General features: G+C 35.8%; 1 pseudogene; it reads left to right on the top strand.

The window, feature by feature from the left end:
• The first annotated feature begins 2,674 nt into the window (after window positions 1-2,674).
• LOC121330099 lies at window positions 2,675-11,476 on the top strand (annotated as a pseudogene).
• The last annotated feature ends 216 nt before the right edge of the window (window positions 11,477-11,692 follow it).

The following is an 11,692-nucleotide window of genomic DNA, read 5'->3' as shown; positions in this document are numbered from 1 at the left end:
ATTTCTGAACAACTGGTATTTCTTGCTTTTCATACTACTGTATTGAAGAGAATATAACAGCATTGCTAGCTTAGGATGGTGCCACTGTTTTACTTTAAAAAGGTTTTGATAGTAAATATGCATGGTACCATGCTTTTCCTGTTTGGTAAGTGTACATTTAACAATGCTAATATCAGAAGTGGACATTCTACACCGTGTTTAACAGGTATATTTTTATGCCCTGTCTATGCCATATATTTGGTTCAGTTAAACAGTCATGCTTTGCCATGTTTCATCTCTCTTTTTTGCTTTTACCACATTATACCAAAGTAACCTGGATAAGGATTTTAAACATCATAAAAGGGAATTAATGAAGACAGTCTGCAAAACCTGAAATTATTAAGCTGAAATTGAGATAAAAAAAAAAAAAATGTGATAAAAAAAAAAAAAAGATATGCCAAAGAAATATGATTTTCTGCTCAATACCAGACAAATAGGCCCCTTTCTACACACTCTGCAGTCTGGCTAACGAGTTATGACCATTATGTAGACATTGAAATTATTAATTGAGGATGGTGAGATCTTTTCTGGCTTTTGTAAGTCCTTTGGGGAAATTTGTCACTTGTCAAACTGAGCTTTAGGCTGCTAATATTGTCAATGCAACTCTTTTTATGACTAAAATTAAACATGCAATTGTAATCAGAATACAGTTCAACAGTAACAGAATCTGTCCTACACTTCTGCCTGTACATTCCAGCTAAAAATGTTATTGAAAAGATTTCCACTATTCTTGGTACGTTTTTTCTATGTTTATAATGAATATCACAATATAGTTACATCTAGGTTGTTTATCACTCTTTCAAGCACTCGTATATAAATATATAAAAATACATTGAATTGCCTTCAGTTAAAATGTTGCAGTCCCTTTGTTTTGTGATAACTGCACCTAAAAATGCACGTGAAAAAACATGCTTCCATTCCACATTGGAGAAATAATTGCCAATTCACTAAATGTTAATGGATTTATACCCAAGAATACTGTGTTATAAACTGTTTATAGGAAAATGTTTTTTGTTTTGTTTTGTTTTGTTTTTTAATCAGCCTGATCATTTAGGTTTGCTTCTAAATCTATTTACATATATCTTATGTAACAGCCCTGAAACTGTTGCAAACAGTGTAATCGTGCTGGCTGAGTACGATTCCATGAAGGTGGAGGTTCTGTAATATAATTTAGGAATCCTGGCTTGCTGAAAAAAATCCTATTTAGGAATCCTGGCTTAGGACCGAACGACTTTTTTGTTAAAAATTTTTCAAATGTATAAAGTTGCTGAGAACCTTTGATGTCGGCCTCCCTCGAGTACTCTCTAGATATCTATATATATATATATATATCAAATAATATATATATATAATATAATATATATATATATATATATATATAGTATACATATATATATAGTACACGTACAGAATGTATAAATATTAGGGCTACGAGATAAACTAGCTACAGTATCTAATTATTACACATACTAATTTGGCCAATCAGATCACAAAAAATCAAATGAGAACAAATCAATTTAAAGAAATTAGTATGTGTAATAACTTATCCAATTAAAAGTCGCCTTACATCTGCCACTCCTGCCCAATTTGTGGCGGTATATGCACTTGACACTGGGTAAAGTTTAGTGAAAGATGAACAGACGCGGACCCTCATCGCTTTAATTCAGTGGTAACCCCACTGTAACTAATATGCAACTTTAAACAAGTGTTGAAAGATCTGGCATTTAATCTAATATGTGCTATGGTAACTCATTATTTAAGTGAAATACTGAAATAAATATAATCAGGAAATAAAAAAACAAAACAAAACAATTGTGTACAATGTTAATACAAACTGAACCATGTCACGGTCAACATTGTCTGACTAATGCAGTCAGCAGCACTCAACAAATCATCGTAGAAGAACATCTCTCATAGCCATGATTTGCAATGTTCCTTAGTAATGATTTTTTCAAGCGTATTTCATGTCTGAAATTAAAAAGAAGTTATCCTGAAGGTAATTGGCAACTCTTGTAAATACGCTGTGTGACTGTAAAATGACCAGCCCCTACATAGGTACTGCTATAAAATGATCAGCTACTACGCCGGTCAAGGCCATCTGGGTGAAAAACACGTTGGGTAGTACATGTTTCAAATATTTGCTACACGTACTCATTTGGACCAATCAGAGCATGGAAATGACTATGTGTACCAATTTTAATCGGTATGTGTTCTAAAAAACTGACACAAGCTACATATTTCCTATGTTGGTGTCTAGTCATTTTATATTAGTGGCTTGTTATGACAAAGTATTCACTTATAATCACTTCTTATTCACAACTTAATTGGAACAGTAGCCAATGACCGTTGGTGTATAATTTAGACAAGAAGACATCAATTTAAAATAAGGAATATTGCTGTTACAAAGTTTCTGGAGGAGTTGACAGGGAGCTGTGACCTGTGTGTGTGCTGAATAAAATGTTTGGAACGGGAAACCAACGTGTCTGTCTCTCCTGTTTTCTGGCTGACTGTGAAACACTGCATTGGTGTCAGCAGTGGGAGACCTACTGGAGGCGGCATGCATCCAGAGAGAGCAGTGGACTCCGATGGGCATTGAAAAGTGGCCGGGGGTCTGGAGCTGTGAGCGGAGAAAGCAATGATTCCAGTAGACACTAAAAATGATCGAGTGCATGATGGCAAAGGAACAGAACATCTCCAGACAGTGGTAGCGGGATCGGGTCGGCTCACTGGATGGAGAACTGGAGCAGAGTCGGAGGGAGCGCGGCGCCCAAGGCAGAAAGACAGGGCTCGTCCTGGCCAGGTAGCAGAACCGGAGGGAGAATGGCACGCCAACACAGAACAGTAGGACCCATCTGAACAGGACAGTGGAATTGGAGAAAGCACGGCACACCGACGCTGAATGACAGGGCTCGTCCAGCCAGGGAGAGATGGCAGAGATGTACCGCACCTAGGACACGACAGCACATCTGGGGGGCGGTGTCCAACTCCTCCCTCCCTCTAGAAGCAGCTGACAGCACCGCGACTGTGCCCACAACTTGGCGGCCATATCCCGTGAGAGCCTGTCAGCACAGCCGGGGGGTAGGACCCAAGCCCATCCTGAAGTAGCAGGTCGCGCACACAGTTCCAGGGACCAGCTACAGGATGCCGGCATCTGGTACATGAGTTCACCTTGGCCAACCTTGCAGCGAATACCAGATCGATTCAAAACTGTAGCATTGTCTCTCCGGGGACAAAGAGAACTGAGGAGGGAGCTGTGTAGCGATATGGACTATTTGTGTTATATGGTTGTTGTGTTGTGGTTGCCACGGTTCCGGTGGCCTCATTGACTGTCCCTGTGACCACTGTGTGCACTGACTAAAGCGTTTGGAACAAACCAATGCGTCTGTGGTTACTCAACCTGCTTTCTGCTGAAACCCTACGGAATGCTATATCTATATATATATATATATATATATATATATATATAATATATATATAAATATCAATATATATATATATATAGTCGCAACTCGACGTTTATATCTACGTTTTACCTTTGGCTTATAGATGGCAAAATGGAATCTCATTGCTGATCTACTGCAGTGCTTTAATCACGCATTAAATAATGTAGATGGACGCAGGCCAACTCACCACTTTTGAAATTAGCTAAAAAAAAAAAAAAAAGAAAAGAAAAATTAGGCCAGTCAGCAGTCTGAGGATTATACATTAACGTAACGTTAACTATATAGAATTGTCATATGCTTTAAAGACAGGCCTGCTTTGAAAACTTAATAACAAACTATAAAGCCCGTGAAATCAGCCGTAGCAAAAAAAAAAACCCAAAACATTAACCACTTCCTGGGACTGTCCAAAAAGTTTGGCACCGAGTGAATACCAATCCAGTTTTCCAATCAGAGCCCATCTATAATGAGACTATGAGACTTTTAACCAATCCTAGCACGCCAGAGGCGGGGACAGTGTACACATGCACAAATTTTCATTCAGTGAAGCTTTTTGTCGAGTGAAGTTAGTGACCAGGATATCTCTGGGTCCTGGACAGTACAATATGAAAATACGACCGATATAATAATATAATTTGCAGTCAGTGTCACCAAAACAGACAGGTACCGCTTTAGAGTCTAGGTGGTTTAGTAATTATATGTTCCTCGATCTTGCTGATTCGTCAGCTTTTAAAGCAGAGAAGACACAGAGGTTTTCCGCCGGGACCGACACCTTTACCTGTAATTGGCAACGTCCTCTCTCTTGTGTCAGAGCCGCACGTTTACATGAGGAAACAAAGTGAAATCCAAGGACAGGTATTTTAACTGAGTCTGTATCTGTACGCATTAATTTAATAACACCGAAGACCAAATGAGCGTTCTCTGTCTAGAATAATTTGCTCGCCAGGAAAGTGTTTTCTCATATTAAATTAGCTGTGTTTTGCTTTAAACCAATAGTTCTTCTTCATTATTATTCTTTGGCATGCAAGAACTCCTGAAGATGATGTATGTCCTTTTGCCGGTTGGTATACACCCATTGATTCGTGAGGTGAAAACAACGAGGGAAAGTCAGTATATAGAGAGAGTACAGATGATACAGTTACAGTGACCTTTCCTGTCAGTGTAATGTAGTGCGATTCCTGGCATGGTTACATCATGCCACACATATGCTTTTGTACAGATCCACATTAGACAGTGCTTACAAAACATCATGTGCTGTCAGCAGCAACTTGATCTAGATTTTAGAATATGAGTTTGCAAAACTGTGTTAAGTTAGCTGTATCATCAAGGTAGTGTAAATATGTTCTTCTGATTCAAAAGCAGTAGTCTGTTATTACCATCTATCTCACAAATTATGAGATTTCATGAATATGTTTTAGTGGGATTTAGTGGGACCAGTTGTTTTCTGTCCTAAAATCTCTCTGTCTATCTATCCATTAATGATCTGTAAGCAGGACTTTTAAATCATCAAACAGGGGAGCTGTTAACATTTAGAAAATGTTTTTTTTTTTTTTTTTTAATACAGAGCCTTATGTATTTATTTTACGCACCATGCTAATATTGCATAAGTATGGCAGTGTCCACACGGACATCGTCTCAAGAGAGGTTAGAATTAGAGAATGTTTCATATTTAACACAAAAAGCAAGAAAATGCTGAATATTATGTCAGTAACAAAGACACCCCTACATGATTTCCAAGTAATGACCAATATCCTTCCTATATGCTCAGACAGGAACTTAGTGGTATTGCCATTTCAGTGGCAACTAACAGCCACGCCAAATGTGACATTTAATTTAGGATGGAAAGGCTATCCCTCGAGAAAAGAGTCTGCTTGCCTTTGATTTAATATGTGGTAAACAAACCATGTGAAATATTTTACTGAAGTAAAGCCCTGTCCGTTTACAAAATAAAAATTTGACTTGACATGAAATGATATAATTAAACGTGTCTTTCTGTTCCACGTGGAGAATCAACATGTTATCTTACTTGCAGGGAAATTGACGCAGCAGACCTGGTATGAAGTCATTGAGTTTGATAATGTTCGTTTACTGATCACACTGACATTTTTGTTCACAGAGACATATTTTATAGTGCAGTCAATTAAAAGCACAGGCTTCCTTCCAGTTCTTTGGTTAATAAGCCTCCACTCACTCACTTGCAGGGATGCAGAAACCATTCAAATGCTTTGCAAATAAAAGGGCATCCACACACCCCCACAGTCACAGCAATGGAAACAGTCCACCTTGCTACAGTGCAGCCTGCTGTATTACTGTATCTGTAATACTGATAACACTATGTAACAAAAAAAACCATTTTTTTGTTCCTGGGTAGTAAGTGTTATTTCCTAATTGCTTATGCCTCAAAAGTATAGTACATGGCTATTATTCCCCACAAACTTTGCTTTTGTGACCAGGACAGTGATATTTCAAAATATCACTGTTTCCAGTGGGAAAATGGGCAATGTGTGTCTTTTCGTTCACATAAAGTCAGAAAAAAACAACATATGAATCCAAATTAACATGTATTTATACTAAAGTAATACAAAGATGACTACAAAAGATTTAGAAGTGAGTAGTTTTTCTAGATTTACAATTATACTGTATTTACAATTTGACAGGCAGCATTTATGTACCATGGTTTAAAAAACTGTATTTAAACTTTGCTATATGAAATTAATCCTAGGTTTAGAATTCTTGTTTGTAAGAATGTTAGCATGCTCAACTGCATAGTGAGTTGAAACTCACACACACACACACACTCTGGGCAAATACTATAAAATGTGGTAAAATTATGAAAATAGATTTAACAGCAAGTGTCCAGTTGGTTTATCACTACAGCTGCATATACCCTTCCTCAAAACTGGTGGGTGCAAGTTCTGGCAACCTGTCTCACCATGAAAATAGCTGAATGCTTTTAATATCCAGTGTTAATCGGCAGTTTTGTTATCTTTGTTTCATGTGACTTTAATGAATAATAAAAAAAACAATCTAAAAGAAACACTGTTAGTGGCTGGTTAGTAATTTCAGAAAGTTGTAATGGATCAGTTGTATGGATATGACTTCAATCTAAGACTGCTATGTGTATAACTTTATCAGATGATGTGTATAATTCTTAGGAAGGCCCTTTTGGCCACTTAATAAGACAGATTTGCTCTTTTGTAGTTAAAAATGTCTGTAGCTTTATTCCTCACACCCCCACCAGGGTCCCTATACCTCTGGGGCCCCCAATATTATATTTACAATATAATTGTAAATCTCGAAAAACTACTCACTTCTAAATCTTTTGTAGTCATCTTTGTATTACTTTAGTATAAATACATGTTAATTTGGATTCATATGTTGTTTTTTTCTGACTTTATATGAACGAAAAGATACACATTGCCCATTTTCCCATTGGAAATAGTGATATTTTGAAATATCACTGTCCTGGTCACAAAAGCAAAGTTTGTTAGGAATAATAGCCATGTACTATACTTTTGAGGCATAAGCAATTAGGAAATAACACTTACTACCCAGGAACAAAAAATGTGTTACATAGTGTAATTAGAGATTTTAATTTTGATGTTAATTATCCAAATGTCTTTTTAAATGATGATATAAACGTCTACCCCAAAACATTTATTAAATTAAAAACATGTATATTCAAATCAACTGTAACATACCTGGAGAAAGGAAGTTGTTTCAGTAAATGCATACATTTTAAATTGATTGTGGGTTTTTTTGTTGTTATTCAAATCCATTACAACAACAATAAGTTTAGGTAATGTTTTACGATAACTATCTAATTAGAATTAACTAATTTTTCGCGATGACTTTTACCTCATTTGTTTTTTGTCTATATATATATATATATATATATATATATATATATATATATATATATATATATATATGCAATATAAATCTGGTAGACCATCTCTACCTCTTTTAAAAAAAACTAACAAACATGAGAGGTATGTATTATTCATCATTACATATTAGTATTTTTAAAATGTCTTTTCATGTACTTGAAGGCTTTGTGGGGCAAACATTTAAAAACAATGTATATGTATTTGTTATACAGTATGTGAAGTAGTAGAGCCTCTTATGTCTGTCTTGCATCCTGTTTTGATCAATCAAGGCAGTTTGGAACACAAACAGAATGCTTGAGGCAACACTCCTATAACTTAAGAGCACCTTCTATTAGAATTTACAACTTAAAAACAAAAACTAAATTGATGTAAACTTTGCAGGAGTGTGTGTGTGCGTGTGTGTGTGTGTGTGTTTAAGATAAGTAATCTTTATGAGATAAATATACCCTTTCTGCACTACAGTATGTAAACTAGGGTGCACTGTTATCTAAAACCTTAACCTTATCTGAAAATTCTTTGGTAACAAGAGAACCCATTACTGAGTATAATATAATCTGCTTGGCTACAAACCTACAGAATTGTAGAAAAAGATACAACAACTGCAAGAAATCTATTGTTGTCAGTCTGTGTGGCTTCTTTTCATTCTTTAACCTGTCGCCAGGGGCAATGAAAGGCCTTCATCTGTGTAGTTAGATTCTAATGTTTTACCAGGAACTGGAGGTTACACGAGTTTAACAGATTTACAACGTTATGGGAAAGTTTGAATTGGATTGTGTGTATAATGATAACCCATTTAAATATTTTATCTCTGTTTGGCTAATATATATTGAATATGTATTTTTTTTTTTCCATTTGGCGTGGTAACACAGATGAATTAAGATGTTTTGAGACATATTAACAGTAGATTACCCTCCATTTCTTTTACTGTAAACTCTAGTGAGACATCTGTTTATTTTCTTGATGTATTAGTCCATGTTTAACTACTACTTTGTACAAGAAAGACAAAGATAGAAATCATTTGTTGAATGTAAAGAGTTTTCATACACCTGCTTTAAAACAGAATTTACCTTTTAGCCATTAAGGATTAAACAAATATGCAATTCAGAAAATTGTTTTGAGGTTCATGCCAAAGAATTATGTGACAGGTTTCAAGCTAAGGGATACAAAGATGCAGTAATTACTCAGTCTTATGGTAAGGTTAAATCCTTTTTGAGAGAAACATTTTCGATGCCTAAGATTAAACCAGTAAAAGAACACTGTTACTTTTGTTTCCACCTTTTTCAATTTCTCAGGTAAAATATTGTCAGTTCACATTGGTATATATTGACAAGTGATCCCAAAGTTGGTCATTTATTTATACATTCTCCTCTTTATGCTTATAAAAGTTCCAGTCATCTGAGAGACCAACTGGTGAGAACTGATGCATATGCACCCTCACAATATTTTATGTCTCGCATTCCATGTGGGAATTGTCACAATTGTGCAAACTGTAATGCTATGATTAAGGATGGTTTTTTTACTCATCCTCATTCCGGTAAGAAATATTATGTTAAGGGACGTATTACATGTATGACGAAATACGTTGCTTATTTGTTGAAATGTCCTTGTGGTTCATGTTACGTTGTTAAAACCATTAGAGAATGTTTTTTATCGATGCTTTTGACAAATACGAGGGTAAATCTTTTGATCCCAAGCATCTGATGTCAACGCAGTGTCTAATATTTCTAACCTCATCATTTTTGGTGAGCGTTTTATATACGACGACACTGAGTTCCAGCACATAATCGAGATCTTTAGTGAAAACGCTGAGGTACAATGGCTTCCCATGGATTAGGATCCTGCCCTTTGGCAAACACCAGAGGCTATTTAAAAACACTGCAGAGGTGTATGACTTTTTGTTCAAATTAATCTAGTGTTTCTATCACAAGAGAGTGCCTCATTCACCCAGGCACTTTATTGATGCCTATGTGGATGAGATGGACCAAAACGCTAGTGACCCTGAAGCATCATACTCCAAAGAGAACTTAATTTTCACTGTCGGTGAGCTTATTATTGCAGGGATTGAAACAATGACTAATGTAATACGATGGGCAGGGCTGTACATGGCTCTATACCCTAACATTCAAGGTAAGGACTACATATACAACCACATGTATTATAGTTTTGGATAAGCGTAAAGCATGTTGCAATCCTACAGTAAGTGTTATATAAAACATGTAATACATGTTTAAAAAATATCAGTCAAGTAAGTAGTTATTACAAATCATACTATATTATTTTAAACATATATATTTAAACCATTGCACTTAGGTCAGTGCTATGCATGGTGCCATGTACTGCAGTGATATCATATATACTAGATTTTAATAACTACTAGGCACCCTGGGTTGCTGACAAATGTCACACATATTCAGTAAATGGTAAGGGGTGTCATACTGTGAGTCAGAAGACCATGCTGTAATACAGAGTTTACCATGTTGAGTTGTCACTGAAATTGTCACTATTCTTTACTTCCTGTTGCCATTGTACACTTCTGTAATGAAGACAGTTACAAGACTAATGAATTCCTGGCCTTCCTAAGGTCATTATTAGTTGGCTGCCTTTTAAAAATAAAATATACTGCCTGTCACTTATCAGTGTTTCTTATAAAACATTACCATAAAATATTGTACCGCTGCAGCTGTTGTTTTTATTTGGTTTCGTTTTACTTCATGTAACTAGAGATTTAATTTGATTCCTCTTTTTTGCAGAAAGGTTGCATAAAGAAATAGATTGTTTTGTTGGGAACAACAGTACTCCAACTTTAGAAGACAAACCAAAAATGCAGTATACTGAAGCAGTTCTGCATGAAGTTCTGAGGTTCTGCAATATTGCTTCACGTGGGATTTTCCATGCCACTACAAAAAACACAGTTGTGAGGGGATACACCATACCAAAAGGGACCACTGTCATAACAAACCTACTGTATACTCATTTCGATGAGAAATACTGGAGCAACCCAGGACTGTAATCCAGAGATATTTCTGGACAGCCAGGAAACTTCTGCAAGAAAGAGGCATTTGTCCCATTTTCACTAAAGTTGTTTAGTAGATTAAACTCATAATGAATACATTGGAAAAAGAGTCTCACCATATATATAATCTTGTATAGTTTTGTTTTTTTAGCTTTATTCTGATTGCCCCATTTTAACAGCTTCCAAACTATGATTTGATGTTGTGCTTTGGGACTGTATGACCGTTTTCCAAAGCAGTTTTGTTGCATGTACCTGACAGTAATTGTCAGAACTCTTCATTACTTGTGCAAGGAGACTTGTACGCCTTATTACCATACACTTGTCACATACTATAAATAAATATAAAAGCATTTAGATTTATTAAGCAACCCTGTGAGGGCAGCTTATATGTTTCTGAACCAGTAACTGAGATTAAATAAGCTCATTGTTGTTTTTTTTAAAGTGCATTTCTTTTAAGTGCATTTTTTAACCCAAGAATACCACTTGCCCAAATGTACTGCAGGCATTCAGATCACTAGAGCCAATGAAAACACCTCTTTTATCAGCTGTATGTGCAAGCTGCTATTCAAAAGATAAACTGAAACAGAAATGGTCATTTATTAATTTGAGGTTCAATCATTTATTCAGAGCATTGTGTTTCTTTGTTATCTATTGCATAATTTATATACCCAATTGTGACATGCCAAAAGATAAACAGCAATACAGCTGACGGTTCTAAAGAGCTAATTAAGATATTTTATAACTAACCAATAAGTATAATAATCAACATGGTAACACACCAGTTTGTAAACCCAGCGGCAAAGAAAAACACTGTTTTTGTCTTTTTCCTTGCCCGTTTTTTTATTTTTATTTTTTACTGCATAATAATTTTAGCATGTTACCTGTCACTGTTAGGCAGAAGTCACTGTCTTGGAGAACAACTAGCTAAAATGGAGAGGTTCCTGTTCTTCACAATGTTGCTCCAAAGATTTCACCTTTAGTTCCAGAATGGATTGGTTCCCAATCTAGCAGCTAAACTAGGAATGACTTTACAGCCCCATCCTTACCTGCACTGTCAGGTGCCAACTGTGACTGCAAAGGCACTGCAAATATGAACACTGACAGAAACATTTACCTCAGGTGCAATCTAGGTTTTGTTTGAAATAATACTAAACTGTGGTAGCATTACTTGAGTTCTATAATTTCCCAAATCCTGATTATTTTTTTTTTTTTGTGTATGATCATGTCACGTTTGTGTGTACATTTTCTTAAGTAGTGGAAACAAGTGGAAAAATAGACAGGAATACGCTTATTTTAAAGAAAGTAACCCA

The sequence above is a fragment of the Polyodon spathula genome, chromosome 17 (genome assembly GCF_017654505.1).
Source record: "Polyodon spathula isolate WHYD16114869_AA chromosome 17, ASM1765450v1, whole genome shotgun sequence".
Taxonomy (NCBI): domain Eukaryota; kingdom Metazoa; phylum Chordata; class Actinopteri; order Acipenseriformes; family Polyodontidae; genus Polyodon; species Polyodon spathula.
This window is presented reverse-complemented; position numbering and strand designations above follow the sequence as displayed.